Source organism: Lepisma saccharinum, chromosome 27 (genome assembly GCF_977018435.1).
Source record: "Lepisma saccharinum chromosome 27, izLepSacc3.1, whole genome shotgun sequence".
Lineage (NCBI taxonomy): Eukaryota > Metazoa > Arthropoda > Insecta > Zygentoma > Lepismatidae > Lepisma > Lepisma saccharinum.
Window position 1 is genome coordinate 34,499,429 of NC_139255.1, and position 23,449 is coordinate 34,522,877.

Sequence of the window (23,449 nt, forward strand, 5' to 3'; positions counted from 1 at the left end):
CTGTATACAGCTTGATAGATTCGATTGCAGAATGAATGCTAGTTATTCTCTTTGTCTGCTATTTTATCTACTAGTTATATCCTGTGTGTTATATTTTGTTAGCACAAAATATAACACACAGGATTTTCCTGAAGTAACTTGGATTCTTGTTGTAACAAGATTATGCCTTGTTTCCATATTAAACACCTATACAGGGAGGCTCAATAAGTCACTTAACCCTTTCAGCCCTGGTGTTGTTCGTGAACAACGAGATGTTTAAAAATGTATTCTGTGTAAAATAAGATTATGCCGCCATTTATTCCGATTTTGTTTTCATAAGAGAAGAATGGAAATTGGTCTCTTGCAAGAAAAACAGCCTGTGTCTTCATATTGCCAATTTTTTACGCTGTTTCTTGGTTGTGTGTTTCTCGTGTTAAAAATGGCCTTGCAGGTTGACTAAAATTTGTGGCATTGTTGGGTCACCTTTCCATTTATTGTCGAGAAACATATATTCTTACAAAACAAAGACTCGCTGGACTGTTGAAGTATGTTTGTCATTGTTTCATTTTTATTTTGCTGTGCGATGTTGCCAAATTTGTTGTTGTTCACAGACAACATTGGGTTATAATGTTTACGTTTCTGTGCGATTCCGAACAGCACAGTTCTTTGTCAGCGAGGAATGTGCAGTGAGTGAATCTCTTCAACTTTGAGAGAATCGTTCCCTATACTGGCAATATAGCAAGATGAAACCTCTTGGATTATCTGTAGAAGATATAGGGGTAATTATAGCAGATGGTAACCTGTCGGAAGTGGGTGACATTGGTTCTGACATTACCGACGACGAACTTGATAGGTTACTTGAGGAAACGTTCCAACGGATAAAGTGCAAGATACTGAAGATTATGGCTGTGACTTGGAAAATATTTCTGGACATATTGTGCCTAGTAGTCCAGATTCTCCTCAACCCAGTACGTACTGAGGCTAGTTCGTTACAAGATTCTCCAATAGTTGGATGTAACCAATCTTCCTCAGACAAAGTACGATCACAAAAAGACTCCAGAATGAACAAGTGGAGGTTCAGGAAGTTGGACTTCGAGTCGCCTGATGTAAGTTGGAAAGGCTGTATGCCTACTCCTTCTGATAATGATTTTACACCATATCAGTATTTTAAGAAATTTATTCCTTACTGTATTTTGAAATAAATATCGGAACAAACAAATCTGTATGCAGATCAAAAAGATGGCATCCTGTTGAAATGTTCGAAAGATGAGATCGAACAGTTACTAGGAATATGGTTGGAAACTGGCACAGTAAAGATGTCAAACCTTAGGATGTATTGGTCTTCTCAATGCAGGTACCCACCTGTCGCTGAAATAATGAGCGGACAAAGATTTGAGCAACTAATGAGGTATTTTCATATTAGTGACAACAGCCAACAGAAACCAGCAAGTGATCCAACCCATGACAAACTTTTCAAAGTCCGTCTCCTTCTAAATGCAATTTTGACTGCCATGCATTCTCTTCCACCTGAAGAATATCAGTCTGTGGATGAACAGATGATACCTTTCAAAGGACGCAGTCACCTAAAGCAATATGTGAAAAACAAACCACGCAAGTGGGGTTACAAAGTATTTATGCGAGCAGGAGCTTCTGGAATCATGTACAATTTCAAAATATATACTGGAAAAGGCACTTGCGAGGAAACCGGTCTAGGAATGTCAGGGGACATAGTGATGGCTTTACGTGCTACACTTCCGTCGGGTCAGAATTTCAAAGTTTACTTTGACAACTGGTTTTCGTCACTTCAATTGGCAGTGGCTCTCAAGAAAAGACAGATATTTTGCGTTGGAACCGTTCGAGCAGATAGAATTGGAAAATGCCCTTTGGACAGTGAAGAAACTTTGAAGAAGAGGGGCCGTGGAAGTCAAGACTGGAAAGTGGAACTGGAAAACAATATTGCTTTGGTGCGGTGGTATGATAGGAAGGCGATCAACTTTATTTCCACCTATGCAGCTATTGAACCAGAAGGTAAAGCTAAGAGGTGGTGCAAATCTGGAAGAGCACATGTGGAAGTAAGTCAACCGTTTGTCGTCAAAGAGTATAACAAATTTATGGGAGGAGTGGACAAAGCGGATATGTTGCTTGAGCTCTACAGAATTGATCTACGGTCAAGAAAATGGTACATGAGGATTGTGTATTGGTGCATTAGTGTAGCTGTGGTGAATGGTTGGCTCATCTATAAGCAACAACGTGCACAATTAGGTCAAAAGAGCGAATACTAACTGTGTCAATTTCAGTCATCGATTGCAAGTGTCTTAGTGAAAGTAGGTAAAGCAGAAAGGAAGAGAGGCTGCCCAAGTGAAGAGGAGAATGTCCAGAAGAAAAGAGTGAAGGGAACACAGTCTCCAGTGTCTGAAGTGAGACATGATAACGTTGGTCATTGGCCCGAATATGATGCAAAGCAGGGAAGATGTAAATTCTGTCCAAATGGTTATGCTCACATAATCTGTAGAAAATGTAAAGTTAAATTGTGTTTGACAGCGAAGAAGAACTGCTTTCTCGACTTTCATACGAAATAATTGAATGAAACTAATAAAATATTAAGATTGTGATTATGTTTACCTGTTATGTTAAATGCAACCAAATTGTGAATCATTATTAGTGCCACAATAATATTTATACATGATTTGTACTTCATTTTGTAATAAAGAAACAATTTGCTCAAAACAGAACATTAAATCCTGAAGTTGTTTCTGAACAACAAGTAAATTATTGACAAAATGTACCTTAAGGTCCAATGTTGTTCAGGAACAACATTACGTCACACCCCCAACTTTTGAGATTTTGGGGGGAAAATTGTTATTTTGCATTAAGGGGACCCAAAGTATAATGAAAATTCAATTTTTTTTCACAAATACAATCATTGTTTGGTCCTGAAAGGGTTAACACCCAAAGTACAAGGCCACTGCGGCATGGAACGTAAACATGGCGATGACCAATCGTTGCCTGGTCAAAGGGGAACCACATTAACGTCACCTGCATGGTCGGCAGCCATCTTGATGTCCACCATCTTGAATTCAACTTCAGAAATTTAAATGGGAAGGAGGTCATGCGACATATCAAAATGGGTTAGGATTTTACCAGGAAAACAACTGTGACATTTGTTTTCACCTAACTTTAATTGTTGCAGAGTTAACAATACCACAAAGTTATAACACATGTTCAATATGACGTCCCTCTTGCGCAACACACAAGTTTAATCGTCTCTCTCATGACCTTACCACATTCTGAAGAACCTCAGGAGTTATTGCAGTACTGGCATCCACAATGCGTGTGCGTAAATGGGCCAGATCCCTGATTTTCGTAGCATACACCATGGCTTTCAGATGTCCCCAGAGGTAAAAGTCCAATGATGTCAGTTCAGGTGAGCGTGCAGGCCATTCCACAGTCCCTCGACGACCAATCCAGTGGTGAGGGAATTGTTGATCCAGGTACTGACGGACTATCATCCCATAGTGCGGTGGAGCACCATCTTGCTGGAACCATTCAGGATAGCTCCCATCCTCGGACAGTAAGGATGGTAAGATCTGCTCCCGTAGCAGAAGCAAGTAGCCCTCTGCATTGAAGTTGCCCTCAATGAAAAATGGACCAACAAGTCGGAAACCCCAAGTACCACACCACACCATTAGCTCCCCGCCTCCCGTCACCTTGCTGGGATCTGTTCAATGTGGATTTTCGGGTGACCAGTACCGCAGATTTTGCTTATTCACCTCCCCCGACACATAAAAACGACACATCACTGAACAGAATCTTGCTACCGACGGCAGGGTACACGTTGCAGTTGTGCTATAGCCCACTCACAAAACTGCAAACGCCTGTCTGGATCGTCCTCACTAAGGTGATGCTGCAGCTGTATCTTATACGGATGCCAGTGGTGGTCACGTACAATCCTTTGAATTGAACCCCTGCTGACACTGCTTTCCAGCGCCAGTCTCCCTGTGCTACGGGTTGGGAACTTTGCAAATGATGCCAACACTGCTACAGCAGTACCCTCATCCGTGGTTGTTTTCGGACGTCCATGTCGCGGCTTATCGTTCACAGATCCAGTATCTTGAAACTTTGCCAGCAACTGGCTGACGGCCACATATGACACCGGTTCACTTGCAGGATTGCGGTTGTTGAAGTCTGCGTCAATGTCACGCGCAGTTCTCTCCCCTGACATTAATATGATGGCAATCCGTTCCTCACGTGTTAGTGGCATTTTCGTTCAGATCAGTGAAAAAGGAAATGTGCTACTCTTGACACGATCAATTCACATCATCACTCTTTTAAATCTTTATGTAAATACAAAACACAATCGTAATTCCCATGTCTACCAATACTACAAGATATGTACATACCGGTAAGTCAATATCCGGACATTTTCAGTGATTGGTCTAAACAATAAATACCACATAATCACATACTAACGATAATTTGAACAATAAACATTTAAGCAAAAAGGAAAGGACGTGTCACTCTCCCATGCGGGAATCGCCCTTAAATTTAAAGTTAGGTGAAAACAAATGTCACAGTTGTTTTTCTGGTGAAATTCTAGCCCATTTGATATGTCGCACGACCCCCTTCCCATTTAAATTTCTGAAGTTGATTTCAAGATCGCGGACATCAAGATGGCTGCCGACCATGCGGATGATGTCAATGTGGTTCCCCCTTGGCCAGGCAACGATTGGTCATCGCCATGTTTACGTTCCATGCCGCAGTGGCCTTGTACTGGGGGTGTTAAGTGACTTATTGAGCCACCCTGTAGTTGCTAACCAAGGCAGTTTTATTTTAATTAAAAGCAAATTACACGTTACCTTTCCACCCTATATCTCATGGATTCTTGTTTTTCGGATGACAAGAAAAACTGTAGGATCTCTCCCGATCAGGTTTCTCATTACCGTTTGGTAGGAGACCTCGTGGAAGTTGCACCTAGGACAATGGGCCTGACTCTGCGTTGGTGGCCCTATACTAGGTGTGATAGTACATGAGGTTTTCCGAGCTGTACGAGTTTGTCTGCTCTGGAATATTGCTGGGTTGGGAAGGTCCTATCTGTGGCTCACCATCCACTGTTGTTATGCTGGGGTGAACTTGGCCAGCTTACCACGGTACAATTACAGTAATAGCAGTAATTCCTGAGATCTTCCATGTCACTTCAGGGAATTATAGGTTTGTAATTAAGTAAGTCTCGATAGTCAGTATGTATGTAGGTATGCAGATAGTAGGTATGTAATGTAGGACCACTAACGGTTCATCCTTTTGGGTCTGCGAAGTAATTCCTTAAGCTTGTAGGTTAGGTTGAGTGATAGGTATTTCAAGTGCTTTGTGCAATTTTTATTACCTTAGATTTTAACATGTCAGTATTTGCAGATTCGAAAGGAATAATGGTGTATTATAACTTATAAGAGATCGCTGTGGACATGCAGCGAGATCTTGTTATACACAGATGCAATCGACATTTATATCGAGTGTATTTGCAAGCGATATATCAAGTCGATTGCAGTTGGTTCTCCGGCGCAAGGCTGTAAGGTACAAATAGCCTTGCGTCCCTCTTCCAACTTTAAAAAAGAGGCCCTCACAGATGGTAGAGACGTTGGCGGCGTTGTGAGGCTATGAACTGACATCTACCTGTACCGACGCTAGTTGGCCCCATCTTTTCAGGACCTTGAGAGACATGCACTGCTCGCCATTAAAATTGCAACATCCAGAAGGAAATGAGATAGAAACACGAAACTTGGCAAATATGTAGTTCATAATAAGATAAGAAAATGATTACAGTTAGAGCTCGGTGGTGTGACATGTGACACGTAGAACATGGTTGCATAACCCCAAGGAGCTAGTAGCTTGTACAGCCTACACGTGCGGCAATAACTGCTGCAACACGGCGAGGCATGGACAGAATGAGTCTATCGATGTCTGCTTGCGGTATGGCGTCCCAAGCGGCTTCCACACGGTGCCAGAGATCTTCAACATTACGTGCCGGAAACCTGAGTTGGTCCAGCCGGCGACCCACCATGGATCAGACATGTTCAATTGGCGACATATCCGGCGAACGTGCTAGCCAAGGAAGCAGGGACACGTGGTTAGCTTCCATAAATGCGAGGACATTCCTTGCAACATGGGGGCGCGCGTTATCCTGTTGAAAAGTGGCATTATGCAGTGCGTGGATTAATGGGACAGCAACAGGGGTGAGAACCTGTGTGATGTACCGTTGGCTGTTCAATGTCCCTTGAATGCGTACGAGACGCGAACGAACACCTATGGCGATGGCACCCCATACCATGATAACCTATGAAGGCCCTGTGTGATGATGCATGATGCAGGCGTCATGAAGCCTAGTGCCACGGTGCCGCCACACGCGTGTACGTCCATCATGATGTTGTATACAGAAGCGGGATTCATCAGAGAACACTACAGCATTCCACTCCGCCATCCATGCACGACGGTCTTGGCACCATCTCAGACGCAAACGCCTATGCTCTAGCGTCAGAGGAATCCGCAACATTGGGCGCCGGGAAAAAAAATCCCCGGTTCGCCAAACGACGAAGCACGGTTCGTGGGGACACTGGACGTTGTAAAACATCCCGTACTTCATGCGCAATCCTCGTTGACGTGGCCGTTCTGTCTGTAAGGGCCATGCGTATCAGACGTCTGTCCTCTCGTTCCGTCGTCCGACGCGGACGTTGTGAACCTCTACGTCGCTCTACAGTGCCTTTCTGGACCCACTGGTTCCATACACGGATCACTGTGGATGCATTCCGTCCTACACGGGCACCGATCTCACGGTAGGATAATCCGTATTCACGGTATGCAACAATTCGGCCGCGATCGAACTGGGAAACCTGCTGGAATCGCTGCCGTATTCGACGACGTGGCATTGCTGACCGATTTTAACACACTACACTCACGACCATGCACTTTCACTGCTCTTCTGCACCTATCTGACCTGCTACAGGTACCACTTACCAGATGGCATGACAGGCGCACATGACGCATGACGGCCTTGAACACCTAATCATTTCCTTCTGCACCTCTCCTCTACACACTGTGCACATTTCGTCCGATTCCGATTACTCCTTCTGGGTGTTGCATTTTTAATGGCGAGCAGTTTAGATTGCCCCCGAACCATATCAGATGGAAAGCACATCAGACGTCTAACTTCACGGCACCAAAATCAACAACGCAAGGATCCATTCTAGGTTTCGAGTTGTGGAATCTAAACTTGGAGCCATCTCTAAAAAAATTAGGAAATATTTCGAAGCACAACTGACTTTGAAGATCACGTAATACGTAATTGTTATGGAAGGTAATTCAAGAACAGAGTTGGAAAAAATTACCAGTATTGCGATAAACTCTCTCGAAGACTTGTGTGATACGGCGAAATTGACGATTGCCACCCAGAAAGCCCACTTTATAATCCTAAAGGGTAAGGTGAATGCTAATAAAGACCCACAGCTAAAACTCAGAGAAAAATCTTAGAAGAGTAAAGGAAGCTAAATATCTAGGTGTGAAATTACGAGAAATGCAACGATGACAAGGATTATGTAACTTCAAAAGCTGAGCCTGTAATAAATAAATTGGTAGCAATAGGTTCGAACGCATTCAGACTCCCTATGTCGCTTATAAACTCATACATATTTATAATCTACAACGCTATAGTTTCTTTCGTCGGACCAATCTGAGAAGACTACTTAAAATATACAATATATGTAACAAAAATAACATCACAAATGAAGACCAAATATTCAAACGCAGAATCGCTATGTACTGATGCAAGGAAGGCCAAGAAGAGAGAATTTACAAAGTAATTAGCAGATATACCCCTACCATTGCAGAATTAGCTCCCAGATCATCCAGGAGTGGTAGGAGGAATGGACTAACAACAGCCTCCACGGCAGGAGACTGTACCACTTCTTCCCATGTATAAGAGAGAGGCTGATAAAAACAGATTGCTTTCGTTGACGTCTCCAACGATGAACGGACACTTCACTTACGGTATATGGTCGACCGGATTCACAGTTTCCAAATCCTTCAGCACACAAAACAACTTTATGTTTAAATGCTGCATCATATGAGTGATGCTTCTGTCTCTCCATGTTTAATGTCCGTCCACTTCGCAAAAGCTGTCTCACTGACCACCTCTTTACAGGAACACCAACATAAGAACAAATCACAGAGCTCACTACTAAAAATAGACTGACTCTTTGTTGTGAAATGTTGATTGTACTATCACTATCACAAAACATTTAAAGGAAACAAAATTTCGTTAAGGGTCATATTTTTACCAATACTTGTACCTCGGTAAAACATCGAGGAGAAAAATTTGATTATTGAAATTTGCAAATACTTCATTCTATATTACACTAATACCATGGTATATTTACCCATAGGGTTAGAATTCAGGCACCAGCCGCTCTTCCTCAGGAGCACTGGCGTACGCAGGATTTCCTTTCGGGAGGGGCTGGAATTGTACACACACATATACAGTACGATATTTCATATTATAAGAATTTTCCTCTCTCAAAATGGATGAATCCAACAATGATAAAGCTACACAGTTTGAAATATGATCTTAAATCATTTTAATTTATTAATTGAATTGGATTTAAAGTAACTAATTGTTGCGCGAGAAAGGCTTCCTCAAGAAGACTCAACTAATATCAGAATGAAAAAACTATGCCATAATTCTAAGATATCGCCGACTCTACCATATCGTCACAGATTTTAAAATTCTGGTAGCAACAGTGAGAAAGATAAAATGGCACGTTTATTATTATGATGTAATGTTACACGTGATACAGAAAACATACAAACATTAAAAAACACATACTGTGCTCGTTATTTTTTTAAGAAAAATATAATGGAAATTTCCATAAGGGAACTAGAAATATTAAAAAAAAAAACATTTTTTAGCACTGAATTTGAAATTTGAGGCAGCAGGTGACCTGATCTTGTATTCTGATATATCCATCTAGCTATCTATTCCGCCCTGGACCCTTTAAAAGAGCTAACCATAGACAGTATCAGCGATTAGGGGGCAAGGGGGGCCGTTGCCCCTCCCACACATTTCGCCACTTTTGCCCCCGCACTATGCTAAACCTGATCTACAAAGGGAAATATACTGTCTTTGCCTCACCCCCAGTTTTGGCACATTTCCCTCCCGGTTTGGGAACCCAATCGCCGCCACTGTCCTTAGAGCATAGTTGTTTCCTGCTAAAAGAACCATATAGCTATTGTTAATATAAAACAGTGCAATTGTAGGTTCGGTGAGGTGCCCAACTCTGAAATTTGGCCCTCCCAACAGTAATTTCTGGATCCGCCACTGGTGTGTATACACTTTCTCTCTTTGCTTGATGTAAAATTTTTAATACAAAAAAATTGTAACCTACAACCAAACCAGTCAAATTTGTGCAGTCAAATATTTACTGGATTTCTATAAAATTAAAAATTAATTAAAATTACACACGGGAATTGAGTTTCCAAAGTTGGAAAGTTTATTTAATACGAAATTCCAATCTTACAAGCTCTTTCCTCAACCTTCTGTACGTAAACGTTTACAAAATTATCTTGCATGCATAACTTGTATCTTATCTATTCCACACCAATTCAACAGCAATTTTACTAACGATGATAATCCTTTACGAATTTAGAGTAAATTTCAAATGTAGGATAAAATCTTATCTCTATCGCATTTTTTCCTTCGTTAATTTGAGAAAGGTAAAGATTGGATTTTACTTTTATCAATATTATTTACATATTTTCTAATGTCGTATAACATTTGAAATGTTCTTGAGGTGAAAGCAACGTTCTGAACGAATAAGGAAGGGCGATTCACTCAGAAAAATAAATACTATACTCTTACAATGCACTTTGTTAAATGCTGTAAATGGACTATCCTTTACTAATCCTGTGACGTCACGGAAGCTGGTGTGAGGCCCGTATATAAGTATCTCGGAGGCCCCGCTTGAATTCCGTATGTTTACAAGAACTGGCCACCATAATTGCTGATCGATCCCACAATGCAACAGTGTGTGACGTAGGTGAACCACCACCCAATCCAATCTATAGCTGAAAAGAAGTTAATTTTCTCATGCTTGAAATGAAGGACAGGCTAATTTTGTAGCCCGTTATTTAAAGATTTTAAATATATATATATAATACTTTCCAAATACATTTGTATCCGTACACCCTCACCCACGCCCCCTTTCTCTGGACTTTGAAGCCTGCTATCTAGGTTGACCGTAGAGAAGCAATTCGATACTGGGGAACACAACGTTCCAACCAGTGACGAAGGCGACAGTATACAGGGTGCTCGGAAATTCCCCTTACAAACTCCTAGGGCAAGTAGAGGGTAGTGAGTAGACAATATTTGGAATAGGAACCCATGTCCGGAAACGTTCCGTTTCCGTGCTACAACCATGACAATGTGTTGGATGTGCCTGTGCTGGTATGCAACCTGGTAGGCAGTACATGACGTCAGAAGTTCAACTGATGGCACGTGACGTCTACAAATTGTTGCGTAACACTGTCGACACAGGTGTTGATCAATGAATAGTAATTTCTTTTTTGTTCCCTTAGCATTGTTACCAAATACATTTCTTTGTATTATGGACTGAGCCACACGTCATTCATTTCTGTACCTTACGTAACACCTCATTTGACATGGTTGTAATAAATGATTACACTTTAGGTCAGCAGGTGATCTTCTGACGTCATGTACTGCCTACCCGGTTGCATACCAACACAGACACATCCGCACATTCTCATGGTTGTAGCACGGAAACGGTACGTTTCCGGACATGGGTTGCTTTTCCAAATATTGTCTACTCAGTCCCCTCTACTTGCCCTAGGAGTTTGTAAGGGGAATTTCCGAGCAAGGATCTCTCGTCCCACCCGTCGAAAAGAGCTCATTTTAACTCGACTTCGTATTGGACACAACCGTCTCACTCAGCAAGGGCTGGAGCCTCCAACGCAGGTAAGTTAGAAGACGGAGTTAAAAGCGGGTGTCGGTTGCCGAGTGCTATACTCCGTCCCAGCTAACTCTGAAGCAGGCAAACGAAAACATGTATCTGCGCAGGTAGTGACGCGAGACGGCTCCACCAATGAACACGTGCGAGGAACGGAATTGCGTGGAGTGGGGAAAGCGACTGCTTCGGTCTGGCCAATAGATTTCCCTCGCTTCTCGGCCTTGCTCCACAATTAGCTGGGACAGGGTATAGATGCTGTGCCTACCGCAATTCACAATACAGCATTTTTGCCCAATTTCGGTCGAACTGCTGCTTGCACAAAAATGCCGTATAACGAAGTGAATTGTGGCACTACTAAATGAGGCTACATACTTCATATTTTGTACCAATCTGAAAACTATGCACTCTAATAGGTACAAATTGATAATATACCTAGGTAGTAGGCCGTATGAAACACACCCTCCTGAAAAAAGAATATCCGCGTATAATTATACATTTTCTACACATATTTTACACATGAAATTTCATTTCAGTCATGATAATTTCTATTAGGACTGATAATTATAAGTAGGGAGACAAATTTATTGTAAATAAAAACTGATTTGATTTTTCATTTGATTTAGTTTATTTTACTTCGCGTTTTGTGCCTCTTGGCTAATTTGCGAAGATGGATGAGTGATGAAATGATGAAATTGATTTATGGACATTCACAAACAACCAAGCCCGACCGGGATTCGAACCCGGGACCCTTGGCGTCGCAGCGCGATGTACTAACCACTCGGCCACAGGGTCGGGCTAAATAAAAACTGAGGAGAACGGTAAATAAAATGTTAGATCAGCGGTATATACTAGCTGTGAAAAAAAAATGACACACACTTTTTCATCATGAGAGGAAACAGCATACAAAAGAGCTATAAATTGATAAACTACTTCATTTTTATATACTGTACACATACACAAGTACTTAGTTGTCCAACCAAAAAGAAAACATCAACACAAAATCACTTCATTTCTAAATGGCATATCTCAAGTGACATATTCATTGTATGTATTTAAAGGATATCCTTGCTGTCCAACAAATAAAATAATCACTACTGCACATACACAAACACATGTTGAAAATCACATGATGATAAATAAAATTCATTCACGACTGAACACAAATGACACCATTGTTTCCCTTGATGTGCGGGAACAGACTAATCTTATCGCTGCTACAGCTAGCAAGTTCAATGAAACTGGAAGTTAAGTGGACATTCGGTGGAAGAAAGGAATGCAGCTTGACAGGGAACGAAGTTTTCGAACTGAGATTATGTGCATGGGAAAATCCCAATTTGCAGCGTCTTCCTGATGTGATCGAAGATAAAACGTTCTTCAGGTGCAAGTGGTAGGAAACTTTAGGCAAACGTTTCGTTACAAATCGACAGTTTGCGCGCACAACCTCGATTGCCGGTTTTTGCGTGTTTTCTACTTAATTTGATGATATTTCACGGTTATTTCGCGAAAAAGCGTTAATTTCGTGGAAAAGCACAAATTTCGCATTACTTCGCGAATAAAACTCATGCATATTTCATCATTGGGGATGTAGTTACGTGCAGAATGTTCACAATTGCATCTTTTTTTTCACATTTCGCGCATCGCAAAAATTAAATGTCCCTAATTAAAAGTAAGAACTTGATACATCTTATTGTAACAATGTGTTTCGACGGCCTTCTTAACCCCCTTCCTCCGCCACCTATTCGTGCATGTCCAAGGTCACAGATACATACCAATCTAGTACTTCTTATATATGAACTTTAGCAGTATAGTGCTGGTAATAGTACACCCTCACAACTGAGATGAACTCGAGAAAAAGGTAACCGTCCCTTGTGGGGTTTGAACCCACGACCTTTGGATTAACAGTCCAACGCGCTTACCACTGCGCCAAAGGAACATACGTACGACATGTAGTAAAGAGGGGAAGTTATTCTAGTGCGATAACGAAGATTTGCCCGGTCTCGTAGCGAGAAATTTTCAGTTTTTCCATAGGCGATCCCCCAGATGGTTTAAGGGTGCCCAAGCCAGGACGCACATATTTAGAAATGTATATCGGGGAGCGAGGGGTCCGAACCAAGTGCCTCAGAAATAATAATGATATAAACGTTTAAATTAAAATAATTATATTAAATTAAAATAATATTAATTAATAAATATCAAATTACTATTGTATTGCTGTTACTACATTAATAGGTAAAAAACGTTGTAAGAATAGAGATGTAAAAGCATGTATTCATTATCAAACGTAGGGGTGTAAGGGATGCTCCTTCCACGTAGTACACCCTGCACTGAAGACTAACGAGGCTCTGGCGATTGGCCCCATGGCCAGTATAATTCTGTGTCGTCCTGTTTTTTGTCCTTATTTGTGCTGGGTGCCCTTTTTAGCCTCAGCTTTTAACCAAGGTAAGGAAATTTTAGTTTTCAGACACGCTTTTATTTTTGTTATGATAAGGGGCTGGACCCCTTATAGTGTGATGGGTGCAAAATAGACTCAGTTCTGACGCACACAAATATAAGATAATTCAAAAAGATTCAAATTATCAAGCGTATAGTTAAGATATCTACAATTTTGCTCTGGCAAGAAAATCAGTGTAAAATAGATAAAGAATTGAATATTCATTAAATAACAAGAAATAATGTTAGATCCTGTTAAAGTTTGTTTAATCTCCTTCGTACTGTCATTCAAAGTTCGACAGAAGAAAATAACCCTCGATTATGCATAAAATGCTAAACAAGTATATTTTCATTGTTTCTTTAATGTCAGAACTTGGTAAGCCTTTCGGGAGGTGGGGAGAGGGGTGCGGACCCTTGGATTTCGCCTCTAAATACGTCCTTGACAATGTAAAATAATTATGTTGTTATGCAACAATGGAGACATTGTACAACTTTAGCTTTTGTTTAGACACACATCAAACTAATGTTAGCTAAATAAAGGAATTATAAAAATTAAATATTTACTGCCTTCAAATAAGTTGAAATTAATAACCCTCGATTAGATAACAAATGTTAAACAATGCACACTTTCATTATTTTTGGACCCCCCCTCCCCAAATACGTCCTTGGCCGAATCCAGAGGGGCCGGGGGACTCAATCCCCCCATAATCCGGTCGCCCCCATTCGGCAAGGGGCCTAACATATTGAACACAATGGCTCGTTTTTCTTTCAACTTTGAACCTTATACAATTGTCTCTCGCTTTGTTCCAATTATTATTATATACCGATAAATGAATTGATTTAGTTTATTTTACTTCGCGTTTTGTGCATCTTGGGAATGAGTGATGAAATTGATGAATGGACATTCACAAACTACTAAAGCCCGCGGGATTCGAACCCGGGACCCTTGGCGTCGCACCGCGATGTGCTAACCACTTTTTTTTAAAGATATTTATTTACAATTTTTCTTTCATACAGTAATTTTTACATTTTTTTTTGGATAACAATAGTTCTTTGTACTTTAACATTCCATCAGCACCTTTAAAAAATGTGCGAATAATATTTTTCTTTTATCTTGAGACACTTTATTATATTCCTGTTTAACATATATTAAAAATTGATCATGAAAATCTATACTTTTATATATGCAGACAAACAATATAAAATGTCCAACCAACCATTGTACACTACGCAATTTAGTACATGGAAAATACGAAAACGTAGGTAACATTATGTTATGCACAGTAAACGCATTGGGATGGGTGCGACAAATTTTACCTACTAACACACATAGATATTTCCATGTTTCACGTGTCCGTATGCATTCACTTAGCCAGTGTGAAATCGAACCATTTTGTTTACACCTACCACATAGTGGGTCTTGTAACAGTTTTAATTTATGTAATTTCTCTTCCGTCACCACTATATCCTGTACCACACAGTACCACGCAGATTTTACCAAGGGCGATAAATGTGGTGCTTGAACATTGTGTCATATCTTGTGCCAGGTATGGGTTGGTTGTTTAATTGTTATCTTGCAGCTAGGCAGTGTTGCCAAACAACGTGCTTTGTATAATTGAGATACTTTTGGTATTTCAAGAGGTTTCGCTGAAAGTAGGATATAACAAATTTCTAGCACTGATTCTTGTAAATATTTATAATGCGGTGGCACCGTTGCTATCGCGATCGGAGACTGCAATGGTATGGTGTCCAAAATCTGCTTAAGTATTACACCCGTTAAACTGTCTGGGAAGTTTACTAACATTGACATATCTGCTTGTACGCGGAGCGCTTGGCTCTTTAACTCGACGTGCGTCAGGCCAAGTCCACCGCACAGTACTGGTAGACATACATTCTCGTGACTCACCCGCAGCATTTGGTGTGCCCAAACAAACCTGTTTATCGCACTCCTTATCTGTACAAAATCCAATTTCCTCATCGGAAGCACTCGTGCCACAAACCAGAGCTTTGAAGTAGCATAAATATTTACAAAGGCTACCCTGGCAACCAAGCTAAGGGCACGAAGTTTGTTTTGTTTAAGCACACTTTTCAGTCCAGCAATACATGTTGAATAATTTTGCGCAATCATTTCAGGTAAAGAGTGGGTAAAAATAATTCCAAGTATTTTCAGTGCATTTACTTTTTGAATTTTATCGTTTTGATACGAGTAGCATCTAAGTGCATTAATTGAGTTTTATTATAGTTAAGCTTTAGGCCCGCCACCGAGCTGTATTTTTCTATCACATTTTCAAGTATTTCCATATCTGTCGGCAATTTCACAAACACAGTGACATCATCAGCATAACCTAATAATTTTATCGTTGTTGAGTGAATATTTAACCCCTGCAATTGCATTTCAAGTACCTTTAAAAATGGCATTAACGCTACACAAAAACTTATCATGGACATGGGATCACCTTGTCTGACACCCCTTTGTATAGGAAATGTCTTAGTTAAAAACCATTGATTTTTACACACGATTTGGCATCAGTATATAAACTCTTAATCGCATTTACAAATTGTGGACTACAACCCATCCTTAAAAATACAGCATATACAAATTCGTGCTGTACAGTATCAAAAGCATTTTGAAAATCCAATGCCACTACACCATGGTGACCTTGTATGTTCGTATGTCTATAACTAGTTATGACATCACGAATTGTCTGTAAAACAGTAAAGATCGACCTATTATTACCATAACAGTATTGATGGACACCGATCATTCTTTCCATATAGGGAAAAAGACGACGAAGTAAACATCGTGCAAAAATTTTATAATCCGTGCACAACAAAGATATAGGTCTATAGTGTTTTACTATCGTAGGGTTAGGAACTTTGTGAACCAGCAATACACCTGTATTGCTCGTCCTTCCCAAGCAGTGTTGATTATATACTGCATTTATCCAGTCTGTCACAATATTACCTACAAGTGACCAAAATCTTTTATAAAATTCTATGGGAATACCATCTATTCCTGGCGATGAGTTATTCTTCATTCCTAGAATCGCTTCGTACACCTCAGCAGCTGTAAAGGTTTTTTCAATCCGCAAGTTGTCATTAACAGTAAAAATTTCCGGAACTTCTTGTAAAAATATTTGTTCCTGAGCTGGATCATAACTTGTTCCTTGAAATCTAGAGTGATAAGCGCGGTAAAAGATTTCCTTTATGTCAGTCACATTACTATGTTCAGAATTATCTTCGTCTATTATCTTATTAATCGTTTGGCGTTTTCCACGATTACGTTCATGTAGAACATGACTAATATTGGCCATTTCAAGAGGGTCAAAAGGCAAGAGTTTACTACGTATTCTGCACCCACTTCTTTTTTGCGCGTGCAATTGCAACAATATTGCCTGTACTTGTTTAATGTTCTGTTGCACTTTTCCCCCCTCTTACCCCTTCATCAGTTAACTCTCTCAACACTTTATAATAAAAATTGTATTTATTATTCCAATCCTGGTTCCTTTCCCTACTATATTGTCTACAAAATCGTTTGATAGCTGGCTTTAGATATTCATCCCACCACTTAATTATATTTATTTGTTTCGCCCTTAATCGTTCCCAATACTTCCATTTCTCTTGGAATTTGTCAGCAAAAAGTGGATCATCAAATAAAGATATATATTCATTTTCCAATATCCATACCCATATTGTATATTTGGCAGTTGCATGTTTACCGCCATTATAATTGCACTATGATATGAGAAGCAACTTGGCACCATATTAACATTAGTGATATTAGGGATAATTGATGGTGAAACATAAAATCTATCTAACCGTGAAGCACCCCCATCCTTTACATATGTGAAGCCTGCACTTGTTGGGTGCAAAGTGTCCCATGCATCTTTCCATTGAAACCCAGTTACCAACTGTTGCAGCGCATTGGATGTATTAAATCCAGGGCGCTGGTCTTTTGGCAACAAAACACAATTAAAATCGCCTCCACAAACAATATGTTGCTTATTACCTTGAAGTTCCCTCGCTACTTCAGTTGCAAAAAATTCATTACGTTGCTGCCTTTGATTACTACCAGAAGGCGCATACAGATTACATATCCACAGGTTTTCCACTTGCACAGTTGTAATTCTACCACTCGGATGGTATTCTACATTTGATACAGGTATATTGTCTCGAACTGTTCCTTGCACTGAATATGTGGAATTATTATAGACAATATAACTAGAGGGTAACTCATAATTAGTTATTGCTACTTCTTGAATGAGAGCAATATCTATAGCGGACTGAATTAGAAAGTCCCCCAATGCACTTTGTTTTGTTTTGTTTTGTAGTTTGTTTATGTTTATACTAGCAAGTCTAATGGTGGTAAGCATCACATGGATATGTAAACACTTGCTTTTACAATACTGTTAAATATATACATTGTTTTACTGTTTTTAGGTCTACCTTACACACAACGATTCTTAACAGGAAAAAAATAGCTATACGTTATACTCTGGCTATATATGGAATATTTTACACCAATCACCTGATCAAACATCATATACCTGGTATTCAAATCTAGGTTATTCGTGACAAGTAATATAAATACACACCAAAAAGTGCCCGTTACTAACATTTCTGTTAAATATATCTCTTAATTCAACCCATAAACAAAACCTTCTCTTACACTCAATACCAACAAAAGGGGGCGAGAGAAGGGAACATGAACACTTCTAGTTAATAACACATCTTTTATGTCAAATGTTGTATAACAAAAGTACTTAAAAACTTTCTGTAGAGCCATTCTTCATATGTTTATCATCAAGAGCAAGGGTTGTTTCCAAATTGTTGGGTACACTTTGGGACAGGTTATCCTTCACTTGCGAAGGGGAACGTTGTTCACTTGGTTTCTTTGCTGGAGGGCCATTGATCGATTCGACGCGACGATTCCTCCTCCGTCTCTGCCTCCCCACTGTAGGTGATGATGCGATCTGCACTGATGAACGTGCTGGAGACTGGTCCCTGGTAGTCATCTGCAAGGAATTTTCATCTATTGTCGGTGCATCTTCAAGTGTTTCCCTTGGTTCTCTTTCCTTAAAAGTGTTGGTGACCGACAAACTGGGATCCTCGTCTTTGGTTGACACTGAACTCTCCATAAATTCAGTACTTTCATCATTTGACGCGATTTGTTCTTTTCTGGTCGACATTTGTGGAACACCCTGTATTATCTCATCACTGACACATGCAGGTGGTTCATTTTGTTTCTTGGTCGTTACAACTGAGAGTATTGTAGGCTCACTGGTGATCACTTCTTCTGTGTTGTTCAGGTTATACGGGCTGGGTCGGATTTTTCCTGCATACGAATTGTCACCCACTCTTGCTGATGATCGCTGTCGATTGGGGCATTGATTGAAGAACTGTTCCTGGGAATCGCACGCTGAACAAGTCTTAGCTTGACCATTATGTGTGACCCAATACCTCCCTCCACTTATAGACACGTAAGAAGGTATTGAACGGGTCAAGGTCTTCTTTACAATTTTTCTGCCCGTACGTACTGGATATATATGATCATCATTATACTTCTCATCTACTAATGTATGTATGGTTCCATATTGGTTCAAAACTACTAGTATCCGGTCATCGTCTAATTCACTTGGGATCACATGAAGTCGAACTATTACTGTTGCACTGTCCGCCCATGTCATTAAAACCTCATGGGCACCTTCCGAATCATTATACACATAACATCCATTCGATTGATTCAACAACCGTTCACACACAAGATTCGAAACTAGCTTCAGATACAAACATTTTCTAAAGTGATCTAACTCGATACTCACGACCTGATCCGGTGTTAGTTTCAATGTGTCGTTTATCCATTGGGGTAATCCCGTCGACGAGGGTTTGTCTCTGATGTTGCTGAAATTAATTTTAAGAGTGTTGACCCTTTTAATAGCCATTTGACTCCTATGTATTAAACTTCCACAAGACACTTACGTAAAGCACTGGCTACGCGTACGCGTGGTCGGGAGTTGTACGAGCGAGCGATCGCACAACTTCGTTGTATCGCAGCTGTCGCCAGACTACCACCCGGCCACAGGGCCAGGCTATATACCGATAAATGTATTGCAAAACAGCAATAATACCGCTAACAGGTTAATTTTTAAAATCATTAAGGAGCATGTTTAAGAGAGTTAATGCAAATATCTTGTATTTTCAATGTACAAATCCTACACGTTATCAACGGTGACTTGTCCATTCATCATTTTACAAAACAATTTATCATTCTTTTTAAACAAACGCAAAATTTATGGTAGTTTTGACTCGAAATTTAACCTTACACCCTTCAAACACGAACTTACATACTGCCGGGTGCAAAATTCAGAATAAATCCAGAAAAAGTTACCGTCCCTTGTAGGGGTTGTTACGAAGGGATTCATTCATTAGCGACCGGTTTTGAGTTCCACGGCAGACAGTAACCATATGAAAAATCCTGGAAAATGAATAACAGCGTAGAATTGTACAGGGTTAGTCTTTCCCAGTTTTGAAGCACTTATTTCACGAAAATCAGGGAAAGTCTTTATGTTCACCCTGTATATTTCACACATGACATTTCATTTCAGTCATGATAATTTCTATCAGGACTGATAGATACAATAAGTAAGAATTGTACACGGTCGTCGTAAGAACTTGATAACTTCTAATTGTAACAGTGTATGCCGAGGGCATTCTTAACCCCCCTCCCCCGCCACCTACTCGTGAATGTCCAAGGTCACAGATACATACCAATCGTTTTTTAAGCATAGGAGCATGCCCATTCTAGTATTTCTTATCTATGAACTTCAGCAGTATAGTGCTGGTAATTTTTACGGCATCACTGAGGTGAGCTCGAGAAAAAGGTCACCGTCCCTTGCGGGAATCGAACCCACGACCTTTGGATTAACAGTCCAACGCGCTTACCACCGCGCCAAAGGGACACCCGTACGACACGTAGTAAAGAGGGGAAGTTATTCAAGTGTGAAAACGAAGATTTGCCTGGTCTCCTAACGAGAAACTTTCAGTTTTTGCAGAACCGATTCCCCAGGATAGATTTGATTTGGTTGATTTGTTGTTTTAAGTCCACTTTATGCACAGTAAGGCTAATTGGGACTGGACCTACAGTTTAAAGTGGGATCCGAACCACTTGTGCCTCCACCGGGTATCGAACCCGGGACCCCTTGATTACAAGGCGACGACGCTACCACTGCGCCATCGGGGAGGCCCTCCCCAGGATAGAGTAACGGCTAATTCACACATACGGTACCGTGCCCATGCCGTTCCTCGTACGTGCCGTGGACCATGACATTGAAAATGCATTGACTTGTCGTTTTCAATTATCACATGACGTGCCATCCTTTGCCATGCACCGACAGTGCAGTCTTGAAAAGAAACCATCCCGGTCGCGTATTTACAAATAACCCTTTAGTGATGCAGAACCTCCAGCCATATTTGGCTCCTGATTGGCTATCTTCCGGAAGTTAATGCAGTGTTCTTCAAATTAGCGCTAGATGGCAGAGTTCAAGTTGGCATTGTAGATTTCAGACATGCATCCCAACAAGATGAGAAACTCCTTTAAACTGAGGTTTATTTTCAGCACATTTTTAAAATTATTTAAAAAATGGTATTATTTAGGACACGTCAAGTGAAATTTCTCCTATAATGTAGTAATCACTTCACATAGGTTACAAGCGCTTTTAGAAATATTTAACATTAGTGTCTATTGTTTTTCGATGGTTTAATATTGATTTTTATCGTTAAGAAAGATTCATTGTATTTTTAACATTTTCCATATTTTTATATATTTCTTAATATAATTTCGACAATTTGATTACAAACTATATTAATAGATAAATCAAGAGTCTAATTTTCTTGTAAACGACCAAGTAAGAAACGACTGACACGGAACATAAACACTTCCAGTGTTCGCAGCTAATATGAAAGCATTATATACCTCTGGTTCTGCAGCACTCCAGGGTTGTAAATACTCACGGTCGTTGGCTGCCGAGTGCTATACTCCGTCCCAGCTAACTGTGAAGCACGCAAACGAAAACAAGTCGCTGCGCAAGTAGTGACACGCGAGACGGCTCCACCAACGAACAATTGCGAGGAACGGAATTGCGTGGAGTGGGGGAAAGCGACTGCTTCTCTCTGGCCAATAGACTTCCCTCGCTTCTCGGCCTTGCTCCAAAGTTAGCTGGGACAGGGTATAGATGCTGTGCCTACCGCAATTCACTTCTTTATACAGCATTTTTGCCCAATGTTGGTCGAACTGCTGCTTGGACAAAAATGCGGTATAACGAAGTGAATTGTGGCACTACTAAATGAGGCGAGCGTACATACTTCATATTTTGTACCAGCCTGAAAAGTATGCACTCTAATAGGTACAAATTGATAATATAGTAGTGCCAGGAAGAAGGGCGTATGAAACACATCCTCCTGAAAAATGAATATCCGCCTATACAGGGTGAGCATAAAATTTTCCCGTTTTCAAGCATTTATTTCACGAAAATCAGGGAAAGTCTTTATGTTCACCCTGTATATATTACACACGAAATTTCATTTCAGTCATGATAATTTCTATTAGGACTGATAATTATAAGTAAGAACTTGATAACATCTTATTGTAACTATGTGTTTCGACGGCCTTCTTAACCCCCTTCCTCATCCACCTACTCGTGCATGTCCAAGGTCACAGATACATACCAATCTAGTATTTCTTATACACTATGTGGAAGAAAGTCATTGGACACCACATGTCAGCGGATACCATCAGTTTTCTTGCAATCAGTAGGAGGTCGGTCTGCCTTTGGCAGCAATAACAGCAGCCACTCGTCGTGGTAAACTGGTCACAAGGTCGTGTAGAACAGCGAGTGGGATATTCCGCCATTCCTCCTGCAGTACAGTCACCAACTCTGGAAGTGTAGAAGGCCGAGCCGATCGCGACCTCAATCGGCGCTCCAGTTCGTCCCATAGATGTTTGATAGGGTTGAGGTCAGGGGTCTGAGCAGGCCAATCCAGTCGGGTGACATTTTCTGCATACCACTCCATGGTAGCCCTGGAAACATGACAAGTCGCATTATCGTCTTGGAACACATATTCTTCGTTTCCATAGAAACGGCACAATGTGGGGAGCATGGAGTTGTCGAGAAAATATCGGTAGGACGCAGACGTCATGTGGCCATATACCGGTACCAGTGGACCCACGCCATGACAGCTGAAACAATCCCAGAACATGATGCCCCCACCACCATATTTCACTGTGGGCACTACACACTCGGGTAACAGACGTTCTCCGGGTAATCGTCATACCCACACTCTCCCATCTGATCGAAACAGTGTGAAGCTTGATTCATCGCTCCATAGAACCTTCCGCCATTGCTCCACCGTCCATTTTCTCCGCTCTTTACACCAGCGTAGTCTCTGCTGTTTTTTTGAAATTTTTTTATTAGGGGTTTGTGGGCAGCGGCTCGACCATGATAACCGAGCGCCTGGGCCTCCTTGCGAAGTGTCTTGGTCGAAACAGTCAAATTGGTCGCACTTTGAAACTCTTCTGCAATCGAATGCATCGGACGGCTCCTGCCTTTCCGAATATCCCTCTTCAGCACTCTCCTGCCCCGGTCGTTCGTGGGTCTTCCACTTCGTGGTGCATTGCTGCAGTGTCCCTTTTCCTTCAACTTCTTGATGAAAAAGGTTACAGTTGATTTAGGGACCTGTCGGGCATCAGCTATGCTACCTATACTCATGCCTCCTATGGAGCAGCCTACTATGATCCCTCTTTCAAACATGCTGAGCTCTTTTCTGTCCGTCGTTTTATCAGCGAATAATCTGAGAAGCCTCCTACTGCCGTATATATACACACCCGTCTGTACTCTCTTTTCCACGAGGAGATCGTTTCAGTGTTGAAACCGGGGTGTCCAATGACTTTCTTCCACATAGTGTATATGAAATTTAGCAGTATAGTGCTGGTAATAGTACACCCTCACAACTGACATGAGCTCGAGAAAAAAGGTCAA

The 23,449-nt window shown here is 40.8% G+C and overlaps 2 non-coding genes across 2 annotated transcripts; both read right to left on the reverse strand.

Moving 5' to 3' along the window:
* Positions 1-12,845: 12,845 nt before the first annotated feature.
* On the reverse strand, positions 12,846-12,918 carry TRNAN-GUU (transfer RNA asparagine (anticodon GUU)). Its single transcript has one exon. It is a non-coding gene; the product is annotated as a tRNA-Asn (tRNA).
* Positions 12,919-20,301: 7,383 nt separating this feature from the next.
* On the reverse strand, positions 20,302-20,374 carry TRNAN-GUU (transfer RNA asparagine (anticodon GUU)). Its single transcript has one exon. It is a non-coding gene; the product is annotated as a tRNA-Asn (tRNA).
* Between the last annotated feature and the right edge of the window lie 3,075 nt (positions 20,375-23,449).